Genomic DNA, 13,628 nt, shown 5'->3' on the forward strand with positions numbered 1-13,628 from the left:
AACAGAAGAAGACGGCCGTAGTGATCGATGTAGCGGTTCCGAATGACAGCAATATCAGGAAGAAGGAACACGAGAAGCTGGAGAAATACCAAGGGCTCAGAGAAGAGCTCGAGAGGATGTGGAGGGTGAAGGTAACGGTGGTCCCCGTGGTAATCGGAGCACTAGGTGCGGTGACTCCCAAGCTAGGCGAGTGGCTCCAGCAGATCCCGGGAATAACATCGGAGATCTCTGTCCAGAAGAGCGCAGTCCTGGGAACAGCTAAGATACTGCGCAGGACCCTCAAGCTCCCAGGCCTCTGGTAGAGGACCCGAGCTTGAAGGATAAAACCGCCCACATACAAATACGGTTTATAAATAAAGTGTAATATCCATGGGTGTTGGCAGTGCAGTTATCCTCCAATCAGGGTGGAGGTAGGGCATGTTTGACAGCCAAGAGTAACAACTCAATGTCAGAAGTGGGATTCAAACCCACGCCTCAGGGTAGACTGCGACCTCAACACAGCACCCTAGACCGCTCAGCCATCCTGACACTGGTCACTAAAATGACATAACTGAGCGCTTTGGTGACACTTGGAAGGAAAAACTCCCTTTAAACAGGAAGAACAAGGCTCAGGGAGGGGTGGCCACCTGACAGGATGAAGGAACACCGTGGAAGAGAGTCAGAGATTAACAATAACCAATGATTGAATGCAGAGAGGTGTATAATTACAGATTCAGTAGAAAAGGTGAGTCAAGAAGAAGCACTCAGTGCATCATGGGAATCCTCCAGCAGCCTAGACCCATTGCAGAGTAACTAAGGGAGGATTCTGGATCACCCGATCCAGCTCTAAATATATGCTTTATCAAAAAGGAAAGTTTCTCAACTTAAAGGTAGAGAGGGTGTCTGGCTCACAAATCCAAATTGGGAACTGGTTCCAGAAGAGAAGCCTGAAAGGACATCACGTATCACTCTGAGCAGTGATGTCTCTGACTGTTTGCTCTAAAACCCAACTCTAATGTTTTAGAGCTCATTTTTGTTTTAAAAAATTTAGTCTTCAGAAACAGTGTTTTCTAAAACCTCAGGGAGAACTTTGGAAATTACTATAAGAACTTACATGTAGTTAAGGTCCAGAGAGTCTACTCAGTTGGTGAGGACTGTAGTTAAAACAGTTTGCTGACACAATAAATGGAAATGAAGAAAAAGACTTCAGAGAGAGGTTTTAGGATGTAAACATCAGTTGCGTGGCGCAGTGTAGTACACGAAGCAGTTAGGATTCAGCTGCCTGACCAATTGGGGTGGATTTCATCATTCCTAAAAAGGAAGGAATAATTCTGAAGGGATAGCTCAGTAGGTAGAGTGGTCGCCCCATGAGCGGAAGGTCGAGTGGTCTAATCCACTGAACTGCTACCCTGAGGTACCCCTGAGCGGGGTACTATCCCCACACACTGCTCCCCGGGCGCTGGATTGGTGGCTGCCCACTGCTTCACTGAGTGAATGGGTTAATTGCAGAGGAGTAATTTCCCTACAGGGATTAATAAAGTATACATTATTACATTAAAATAGATTAAAATTGTCCATAAAAACTACATTATCGCTCTGATACCAGGTATTGAGGCTAAGGAGTGCTGAAGCATCCAGCGTTGGGAGTGGGTTACTAATGAAAACAGGCTTCCCACATAGTTTTAAGACATTTAAAAAGTCTTTACAGCCCTATTGAGCAAGCTCGGATTAAAGTCACACGGTTAGCACTCACATGTCTGCTAAACCCCGTGACTGTAGACTGCAAAAAGGTTGATTGTGTTCATCTGGACGTAGCGTTTTCAGTGGGAGAAACATTACTGGTTTTAGCGGTATGATTGTAAAAACAAGTACTTGTAGAAACAGATACTACAAAACGACATGCCCGACTGCTTTAAGTATTTGGCAGGGTCAGCATACAGTCAGCTTTGGCATCATTCTAGGTTCTTCACTACTAGCTAAGTGTTAGCATGTGGTGTGTACTGATGCTATTCATTAGTGTGCTGTGTTTGTAGGTGATGTGTTGATACCATTTTAGCAGCAGCAGATAGCTTCTGGCCTGGGCATATTTTGCACTTCAAGGTCACATTCTTGTTTTTTGTGTAATAAGCATGAACGTAACGTTTATATGGCTACTTCTCCAAAGCTGCAGAGTGCTCTGCCATTTTCGTTATGCCTCCACATGAGGCTTCTTGTGCAGTGTAAGTAATGACAATATTCATTGATTCATAACTGTAATATGATTACTGAATTTAGAACAGTAAAGTGATTACAGTATTTCTGAATGCATTACCTCTACGCTGTGTAAATCCTCTGTCACATACTGTCAGCGTTTTACAGTTAGCCTCTTAGCATCCATAAGATGACTGAGGACTAATGTGAGAGCGACGGGTGCGGTTTGGTTAATGTCAGCTGCTGTTTTCATCGTTTTTAACCATTTTGGAGCACCAAACAGAATAACTGTAAAGTCTACTAGTTACTGAAAATCTAACTCTAATCTAACCCATTAATCATCTGGCTAAAACAAAACCCAACCGAGTCGCTGATGGCCTGGTGGATGATGGTGACATTGGTGTCACATTTAGTTTCTGCACAGCTTTCAGACATATTTAATATTTGCTGTTAATAAAAGTTTTCTCCATTTACTGAAGGCAACACTTTGATTCTTTTCCTTTTCAGACGTTTTATTGTAGTTTTGCTGCTGTGCTTGGGATCGTTGTCCTTTTGCATGATCTAGCTCTACAATATTTTGTTATACAGAGGTGTTTGTGGTCTACTCAATGACTGCAAGATGCCAAGGCTGCAAAACAAGCTCAAATCATCACTCGTTCACCACTGCTCTTCACAGCTGGTTTAAAGCATTCGTGTTGATATGCTGTCTTGTGGTTTGTTTAGATGCAAGTTTGCAAACCTGCGTTGCCATGTTGTTTTTAGAGAGAAGATGCTTTCTCGTGCCAACCCTTCCAAAGAAGCCATACTTGTTCAGTCTTTTTTGTGCTGTCATGAACTTTGACATTGAACTGAGGCCTGTAGACTGGAAGCAGCTTTTGGGAGTTTCTTGTAGTTTCTCTGAGCACTGGATCATCTAACCTTGGGGTGAATTTTCTAGAACATCCACTCCTGGGAAGATTGATAACATGAACAGGTTTCCACTTGTGAATAATCTTTCTCGCTATAGAATCACAGACATGAAATTGTGTGGAAATGGTTATATAATGTTTCCCTGATTGATTGGCAGTAACAATTGCTTCTCTGTAAACACGATTATGACGTTCCTCGTTGGCAGTGCTCACGTTTGCTGATAACTGTTGATTAGTTGTATTTGATTAGCAGCATGTGGCTGCTGCTCACTCTGCTCATTCCCACAGAAGAAGAAAGATGTCTGCATTTTGACTTTTGAGCTTTAATTCTATTGAACTGATTTTGTCAGTTGATGAACTGACTGGTTTTGTGGTGTCTGGGAGTTTAGTGATGGATGGTTGCACTGTTTATTCACTTAGATTCTTTACAGTCTTCTCAGATTCATTATTATTGACAGTGATTTACAATCATAAGTTCTAATAGTGGATGTAGAGCCTGGACTAGACTGAGGTGATTAATGCCACGTCTCTTTTAAAAAGGACATATTTCTCTCTTTACCAGCAAGACTAAATATTTGCTTTACATTATTGTGTATTTATTTTGAATTACTTGTGTTACCCACACTCTCTCTATACACAGGGTTTGTATGCTGACTAATACGAGCACAGATACAGTACATGTGTGGGTTCATATGCTCTCGTGCTCTCTTCTCCATCAGCTGGCATCCACCAACAATTTGAGTGTTGACCTTTCCAACAGGTACTTCAACAGCAGCAGTCAGGGCACCATAATAATTGTGTCTGGGTGGCTACCACTGTCCTGCTGCTGCGGGGCTTTTATTGGATGAACATCCTGGCCTTTCTGGCCAATAGCGGTGATTGGAGTTGCATCTCTCCTAGCAACAAGGTTCAGCAGCTGTATATTGCCACTGGATGACTGAAAACAAGAGAAGAGAAACCATTTAAAAAGCTATTCCTTTCATCAGCGTGATGATGCTAACCAGGGTTTGTGTTGCCCTCTGAGCTTTTTTGTGGGTACGAGTACAGATTAATAAATAAATAATAAGCCAAGGTGTGCTTATTATGAGTGTTCACTGCTTATTAGGCAGAAGCCCCCTCTCTTTTTTTTATCATGAACCAGCAACACTCACCCTCTATACACCAAATACAACCATTAAAATATGTGCTGATGGCCATCAGTTGAGATATTTTTTCATGGATAAATGAAACAAGAATACTTTTAAGCCAAACTCAGTCTGACCTGTAAGGCTTTTTACAAGGTTTGCACAAGCTTCTTCCAAGCTACCCAAGCTTCAGTGCTTTTAACAAACATATCTGGATAATGACTCGACTGTGCACCACATACATCGCTGTCCACACCTTCAATTTATGAGGAGCAGCCAGTCAAAATACGGTTGTCCTAATAGGAGGGAAAAGAGATAAACTGCTTGACAGAGGATGAACTGAGACTCGTGTTCAAGGGAGCTCAGCTCAGACTGGCTCCCAAATAAGTCAAACCCAGACATTAACAGTGATTATGTTTTTGAGATTATAGTTACTAGTGGGTAATATGTGCTTTAATTTGTCTAAACCAGCAGAGAAAATGTGTGGGACACATGCTCTTTACTGAGGTGGCTTTTCTTTTTTCACTGTATATAAATATCCTCATTTCTCATTTCACCGATGTTAGCTCATTAACCTTGTCAGCACTCAGAGTGCTGCTGAAAATGAAAGATAGCTTTTATCTCAGCAGAGAAAGAGACTAACTTCAAACACATGTTACTATGTAGTCTATCTGTACATTCTCTCTATGTGCATTTTCCTTTAATTGTACTTCTCTCAGTCTGTCAGTCTGCCCCAGGGCAGCTGTGGCTACAACTGTAGCTGCCTCCACCAGTGTGTGAATGTGAGAGTGAATGAATAGTGGCATTGTAAAGCACTTTGGGTGCCTTGAAAAGTGCTATATAAATCCAATCCATTATTATTATTATTATTATTATTATTATTCTCTCATCAGTTTTCATAAATATATCAGATCCTGCTGTTCAGAAGATTTCAGCCTGCTGTTGGATGGCTTTGCAAACATTCCAGAGGATTGTATTTTTTTATACTAATTCAGTTATTACATTACAGTTACAATTATTTTCTTACTTGCATTACAAAGGCACTTTAGTTATCTGTGTGCTGGCCGGATAGAAAGAAGAAAAAACCCCAAACATGTTTTTTTTCTTCCTCACTCACTGTTTAAAAGGACAATGATGGAACAGGCTACCACGGCATGATGGTAAAGCACAAACTGCACCCAGGACAAAGACAACTCCATTATATTGCTAACAACTTTGGCTCTTTGCAAACAGCTGCACAGGTAGCACGCTAACACTAAGCTAGCGTGGCTCCTGCCCTCATCCCAGCAGCCAGAACTTCAACAGGTAACAAAGTGATGATCAGTCAGTCTGCAGCCGCCTGCTCTACCTGTTCGTGTTTCTACAGGAGAATCACTGTGATGTGATCGCTTTGTGCTGTTTTTCATCTTTGCTTTGTGTTTGTAAGAAAAAGATCCTCATTAGGACGGGGATTTGTGTTGGTGTGCGGGACTGTAGCCTGGTATTTATATTGTTAACTGCTAATTCAGGTAATTTTATGGTATAACGACAAAGTGTAGCAAGCACTGTAATGAATAGTACTGTAATAAGTATGCTTTACTTTTTTGAGTAACCCCAACACTGGTTGCTAAGCCCCTTCGCCTATCAATCATCCCGACTTAAACCGCGGTCAAAACTCTTAGCTACCCTCTCCCAATCACGACACCCATGTTAACATCCCATTGTTGATCTGCACACGTCTGTTGCTGCCACGGACACCGCACGCTCGCACGTCACTGTCATGAGACGCTCTCACAAACAAAATCACAGTTTAGTAACGCAGCGTGCTTACTGGAAAGTAGCAGGAGTCTAATTGCAATAGTAATCCCGTACTTCACTTGTTACTTGAAAAAAGTAACCGGATTACAGTAACGAGTTACTTGTAACAACCTGACTGACTGAGGAAGGCTGTTCCACAGTTTGGGACCTATACCCTCAAAGTGAGGTTAGTGAGGGACAGCTCTAAGGCCCCGGCTAGTTGATCGGAGAGCTGCATTGATAAGGTGTTAGAAGCTCCGATAAATAAGCAGGAGCCTGTCCATGTAGTATCTTATATGTCAACAATAATAATAATGAATTCTGAATTTCACTGGGAGTAAATGAAGGGATGCAAGGAAAGCTGTAACATGTTAGCAGCCTTGCTGCTGCAGTCTGAACCAATTGGAGACAAGCTGTGGAGAGAAGTTAATGCAATAATCAAGATGGGAGAAAATTAAAGTGAGTATTCAATGTTCAAGATGATTGACTCAGACTGGGTTCAAAGTGGTAACAAGGTTTTTAGCAGAGGGTTTGATGTTATTGGCGAGGGGGCCGATGTACTGACTAACTGTCAGGCCTAGTGCTAGAACCTGAGTTCTACCAGAATCCAGATGGAGGAAATCAGAGAACATCCAATCAATAATGGCAGAGAAACATTCACTGAGGCAGGAGAGGCTGCTGAGGCTGTTGGGCTTGACAGAAAATATAACAGTGTGTCATCTGCATAGCAGTGGGAGGAGCTTCTTTAGAAGCATAAATCAGGGGGAAACATAAATAAACAGAATTCATCCAAGGACTGAGCCCTGGGGCACTCCACATATGAGCGGTGCATATGAGGACACACATCGATTAATGCGAGTTATATCTGTTTGATAAGCAGGGGCGATTTTAGCTGAAGCACCCCCAAAAATGAATGAAAGATTTCTTACTTTTTTGACAATATTTGCTGTTTGTGTGACACACTACTAAAAATATAAAAAGCACACAGTACATAACAACAAAAGTATAGATAACCCCCCCCCCCCCAAAATGGTTTGTTACCCTGCTCTGGCTCTAGCGCTCTTTCTGCCAGAGCGACGGTGGCTGAGATGCAGCGGAGGTGTAAGAGCCTGGCTTAAAACAGGACATGTTAGCTGCATTTAACCTTCAGTTACTCTTTATGTAGTTGGTAGGAGTCAGACCATGTTTCTTTTTAGCTGAAAAACATTACACCAGGTAACCTGCAGTGTTGAAAACGTGTTTTCTGACGATGTTTGCTACCCTACAATCCTACAGTCCTGCTCTGTAGTAAAATCAGCAACATTTCATTGTCCTGTTGCTCCCATTGAAATGTATACAGCCTATTTAAAATCTAAAACTTAAAATTGTCCGTAGCCTGCTGTTGTTACCACTGTCCTGTTTGAAATGGATACTAACTGACTGAATGCCCATTAACCTTATAACTCCTGTTGTGTGTGTGTGTGTGTGTGTGTGTGTGTGTGTGTGTGTGTGTGTGTGTGTGTGTGTGTGTGTGTGTGTGTGTGTACAGAGAGACAGCCAGGTTCATAATGCATATAAGAAAGTTTTTTCAAAAAAAGGAGCCACATTCAGGTAAAAGTGTAAAATCAAATGATCCGTGAATCAGGAATAATGTTGGATCAGTGTTTCAATATTTATCTTTTATTAGATGTTCATGTGGTTTGGTTATTTGCCTTTTGGTTGAAAATACACTGAGAGGACTTTTTCATTAGTGATCTTAATAGTAATTTTTCATCTAATTGAATACAATCTATTTGTGTATGATTGTCAGTCCAAAGAGGGAGAGAGGAAAGAGGGAACGTGAGGAGAAAGTACAAGGTCAGGAGGAACCAGGTAAGCAAACAGACAGGGAGCAGTGACAGGCACAACAGCAACTGTTAAACTGACAAAGAGAAAAAACCTGATTTTACTCACAGTCTGGAAGTTGTGTCCTCCCTATATTAAAGCTGCTGTACAGAATCTGCTAAACAAACTGGGCTGAAACATTTTGACCCTCTTTAACAACATTCCAACATAACATTATCATTGATCGGGGAGATTAAAATTAATGATATATTTTTATGTGGTTCAGCCACAACTCTACTGAAACCTCAGCCAGTAATAGGTCGGCCAACTTTTGGACCGTCCAGTTGTCTGTATGACTGCCACAGTACGTACATCACATTTGCTCACTATCAGAAAGAGCCAAACAGCCCTGGTGGAGTGAGGAGCTGTAAAGAGAAGCAGATGCTCTGTTTCTAAAAATGTTTTAAGCTTGTTTCAAAGATTCTGTACTGCAGCTTTAAATGTTTTCCAAAAGCACACAGACACTTCTCAGTGTTTCTCACACTTTTTACAGTGTGGACCACCTGATAAAATGTCAAGCTCTCCCAAGCACCACTATGAAAGCATGAAACTCATAAATCTAACAACACAAAATTAGTATCTGCAGTAAAGATTTTTTCATGCATTGTATACATTCTACCACAGGCAAAGTTGCCTCCTTTTTTATTTTTATTTTTAATTAATATTTTGTAATAATTTATTTGTAATAATTTCTTCTGTTTTGGGAGTGTTTTTTATGTATCCAAAAATGCACTCAGTTAACTTTTTACTCACTGTGAGCATCATTCATTATTAATAAACCAGTAATGAAGGTTAGGATATGTATTTTTTTATTCCAATCCATTCTTCTTTAGCAGCATTTAAATAACCTTTATCAGATTTGATGGTTTTGTTACAGACTTTTCAAAAAAGTGTTTTGCTTTTCTCTCACAAATGTGGGATTAAATTGTTAAAATGTACAAAACAGTGATGTCATGTTTTGTGACGAGGACCCAGGCACAGAGAGACTTGATGAATTTAAGAATCTTATGATTTAATAAAGAAATTTGCAGACTTGCACAGAGATGGTAAAATTATGATGACTGATAATGGAGATGAATACAACAGACGACGAGGACAGGGAGGAGCAGGGACTGACAGAGACAGGGAAGACGTCTCATCGTGATGAGTAAAGTGTATCTTGGCTGGCTGGGCAGCTCTCTGGGTGCTCAGCACCCCCAAAGCTCTGATCCTAGAATCACTCCTGTTGATAAGTATGAAGAAAACTGAACACACTGGATTCAGTAAACACTAAATCAAGCAGGGCCAGAAACATGTTGCACTAAATTAAATGCCTTTGCAAATTCTGCGTCAGTGCAGTTAGAGGGATCATCAATATGTAAATGATCAAAATTACCAATAACAGATTCATTCAATAAATGATTGCAGGATTTGGGAGGTCAATAGATTACAATACAGTAAACTGGATATTCCTATTGAATTTTAAAGATAGTAAATCATAGGAGTTAAAAGAACCAGGATTAAATGGGTTTAGATAATCCTCATGAATCACTGCTGTTCCCCCACCGTGGGCTTCAGGAGGCAGAGCTCTCGGTTCAGCTTTGAGTCTCAGTGACAAAGAAAGTGTCTGATTTCTGAGAGGTAACAAAATTGTTACGTATGAAATATATATTAGATCTGGATCTACTGTTAAAAGGGCCAATAACTGAAGTAGAGACAGGCTAGAGAGGAAGAGGTTTACAGCACACAGTAATTAGATTACTGAGTCTGGGTGCACAAATATGGACAATATGAAGGTTTTTCTGTTTATGCCGTATATTCAGGTACATAAAGTCTAACACTACTATACGTGGCTCACATACAGAGTAAAATGGTTGGTGAGGAGTTGAAAAGATTAGAAAATATTTACTTTTAAACCTTCCAAATAAATTATTAGTTAAAAATGTTCCTCCATGTGTGGTGGGCCCTGTTTGTGGAAACTCGATTTGTTGAGCTCAAAGTATTTTTAAAAACAAGACAAAATAAAGAAATTATTAAAGCTCAAGAAAAAGGAATGTGTGCATCTTTACGACATGTTTCTAGAAACTTGTTGATGGGAGCACTGGTAATGCTGGTTAGTAAACTAGTAACCAGCAGGCAGGCTGTCAGCCGACACATGATGTTCTTGACTGATTTCCTTCCAGTATTTATTTCATGTATAATTTTATCTGTAATTAATGAATCGCCTCGAGCTGACTGTTGTTGTTTTTGCTGTATAAATTTACACACACACACACACACACACACACACACACACACACACACACACACACACACACACACACACATACACATATTTATTACAGGAGGTGATTGTCATTGGGAGGAAACTGAAATAGAATTTTTCTCTACATGAATGTCTATATGTGGAATTTCTTTTCATCGTTGGCTTTATTAAATACATAAGTATAAAGTTTGAGCATTTCAGATGGTTCAATGCACTCGAGGTCATTCATTTAATTCCAGCATCATACATGCTCAGCATTTCTTACCACAGTTCTTGCAGTTACACATTTGTTGTGACTTTCTATCATTTTATGTTCTAATATACTTACATTTCAGCACGTGCTGAGAATTTTGAAGGTTTTCTTTCACAGTTTCTGTTGATCCTCAACATCCCCTGCTGTGGCCTTTACAACCTGAACTCAGAAGCTTATGTGTTCTCCAATATTTGATCATTTCCAAAAGTAAGAAATAAAGTCAGTGGATGGTTTAAGGAAAGAAAAGATTTAATGACTGATTTAATATCTTTGGAAACTATTTCACTAATATATTTTTTCAAATAAATTCCCATATAAAAAAACAAATTATATTTAACATTTCTGTGTATGAAGGAATATGAAATGTTAAATATGGAAAGGTAATTAAGTGAAACAGAAATTAGTTCTCAGAAGAGGACATTATGATCACTAGATCATAACAAAAACCTGAGAATTATGAATAACTTGATAATGTAACACTTGGCACAGTTTAATCAATTAAGACAAATTTATACAACAAAGTTTGATGCTGCACAATTCAGCAGTTTTTCTTTCTTTCTTTTTAAGAATATTGAATTTGTTGAAAATGATTTAATATTTATAAAAATGTTAATCTTAAGATTTAAAAAATTAAGACTATTTTAATAAAGGCTTAAAGCTTTTTGACCTGATAATTAGACACAATTCATGTTTTTTTCTCCTGTAAATTTTTACTGTAATAAATCAGAGTTAATGCAGGAAAACTGTGAACATCAAAAAAAACAAAACGGTGAAATGATCAAACCTGAGCATTTTAAGCTGCTCTGTTCATTTGACCTGTTTGAGCCTGTGTGAAACAAACAGACGGCACTCAGCTGATGTTCCCTGAAATTAAAACACATAAAGAATAAAGCCTTGATGCTGTAATAAATGTTACTGAGCTTGAACAATAAGAAAAAGCACAAATATGTATGTAGATGATTTTTGACTTTTGTCCAGCAGCAGGATGTCTGATGACAAATAAAAAGAGTTTTAATTTTATAATAACAGAAGTTAATACAAAAAGGACGCACACATCACTACTGTTTTACTTTACAATTAAAACAAACAACAAAAACAAATATAATGAATAGAATAATATAGTAATAATATATAATGAAATAATAATAATGTAATCGAATGCATTTTATTACTTTTAATATTGTATTGTCTTTGTATTACAGTGTAAAGCACCTCGAGGCAGCTGTTGTGATTTGCACGATAATTAAAAACTGAATGCTGTCATATCCTAGTTTGTATGGTTTGAATGTTTTAGATATTGTGTTTTATTCAGTTATTTTTATTCAGATATATTGTGGGGAATTTTCCTGCCACACAATGAATTGTTATCAAACTGTTGGAATTAAAGTAAAAACTATTGATTGAAGTGAAATAATAACCGTCTGTAGAGTATTTATAACAAAAAGATTTTTGAATATATTACATAATCTGATCAGAAGCAACTAAAAATGAACGGGACTGAAAGGTGCACGAACGACAGACTCATATCCTCCCTCATGTAATGATCCCTCCCTCGCCCCGTCTCTCCCTCGCCCTGTCCTCAGATGCCTTTTGGCCTACTTTCGGCTGCAGAGAGCTCCAGTGTGTGTGAGCCAAATCTCTGCGTGGATTTACAGGCAGAGCGTGCAAGAGATGGAGGCAGAGCGAGAGACAGCGAACCGGGTGACCAGAAAATATCATGTCAAATAAGGTATTCGGCTTTGGGCTGTGGGGACGCTCGCTGTGCCTCCTCATATTTGTTCCAGTGGTCACGGCTGACAAACAGATTTAATCAGCTTCTTTGGTGCAACAGTCCTAATCATCTTTGAATCATTAAGACATTAGAATCAATACCAAAAGAAATACATTTGATTAGATGGTAATCTGTATTTGATTTTTCCTCATTTTACATTAAAAAAAATGCAGAAATTGAGTCTCAAGTGACAGTTTTGGAAAATAAGCACGACTCTAAAACCAAACGTCAAAATATCCTGTTAAAAATCATGTTTTACAACGAATTTCCACTCTGCTGTTTGTTTTCTATAATTCAAGCATTTCATGGCAAATCACAGGACGAGTGTTAGATGGACTCACGTGGAGGTGAGAGGCTCGGGACATCCAAGTGTGGAAACAGTGAAATACATCCAAATATGTGCCCGCAGGTTTAACATAGTGTGTGTTTGTTAGATACTCGTTCTTTAAATGACTCTGCATGTAAAGAAAGCCACTAAAGTCAATCCTGATGAACTTACCTGATAACTGTGAGCAGAAACTGACATGATTCGTTATTATTGGCTGACTCTAGCATTCAGCTCACTGAGAAAAATGTGTAGTTACAAATGTGATGTTTCTTTAAGAAGTGAAAATAAAAAGAAGACGACAACTTTGAACGATCCATTAGTGCGTCACTTTATTCAAAGATTATTTCAATGAACACAAAAAAAATGTTCCTTTATTCTAAATTGATATTGTTTGATTTTCCCAAAAAATACACTATTATTTACAGCATCATCTTCCCTGTATGTGTGTGTGTGAAGCTATAGCTATGATCTGATTTCACCAACCATAGGATGAACTCTGGAGAAGGTACAGGCCCCGTGTACTCTCATACCATCTTCGCACTCACTAATCCTTCTGCAAAAGAAGCTTTATGTGTCCATAATCCGTTTCGTTATCACCGTCCAATATTAAACCAACAGCTATGTGGAAGTAACAAGTCCAGACAGAACTCTCGGGGTGTTCAAAGTACTTCTTGGAAATGTGGTGAATCAGTAAGGATGGGGAGGCAGGATGAGGTAGAATGAACTGTGCTGCATGGACCGGTGAAACGTGAGGATTCTCCTGTGACCTATGTATCAAATTTAATAGTATATTTTTTGAGAATATTGTTACTGTTAGGTTGGAGGTACTAGTACGCTGCATATATCACAGTTTTAGCCGTACCACTTACATATACTGTGTTGCATTGTGCTTAAACCGGACTAGACATTTTTTCAAAGTGTATAAAAATTCACCACGTGTGGTGTTGGACTGAAAACCATGTTGACATGTGACCAAAGATACTGGGGTACGTTAGCACTGATATCTTAAACACTGCACTGCTCACAAAACACTGCATGCTAGTGTTTGCATGTCAACAATTATACTGAAGTTTGAAGCAGAAAACTAGAAATCGCCCAACACAGTGAATACGTTTCATATATGAATAAGAAACACCGTTAGCTAACACTAGCACATCTGTGTTAGCATTCTTCATTTCCCATAAATGTTAA

The sequence above is a fragment of the Simochromis diagramma genome, unplaced genomic scaffold (assembly GCF_900408965.1).
Source record: "Simochromis diagramma unplaced genomic scaffold, fSimDia1.1 OVJJ01000024.1, whole genome shotgun sequence".
In the NCBI taxonomy this organism is placed as follows: domain Eukaryota; kingdom Metazoa; phylum Chordata; class Actinopteri; order Cichliformes; family Cichlidae; genus Simochromis; species Simochromis diagramma.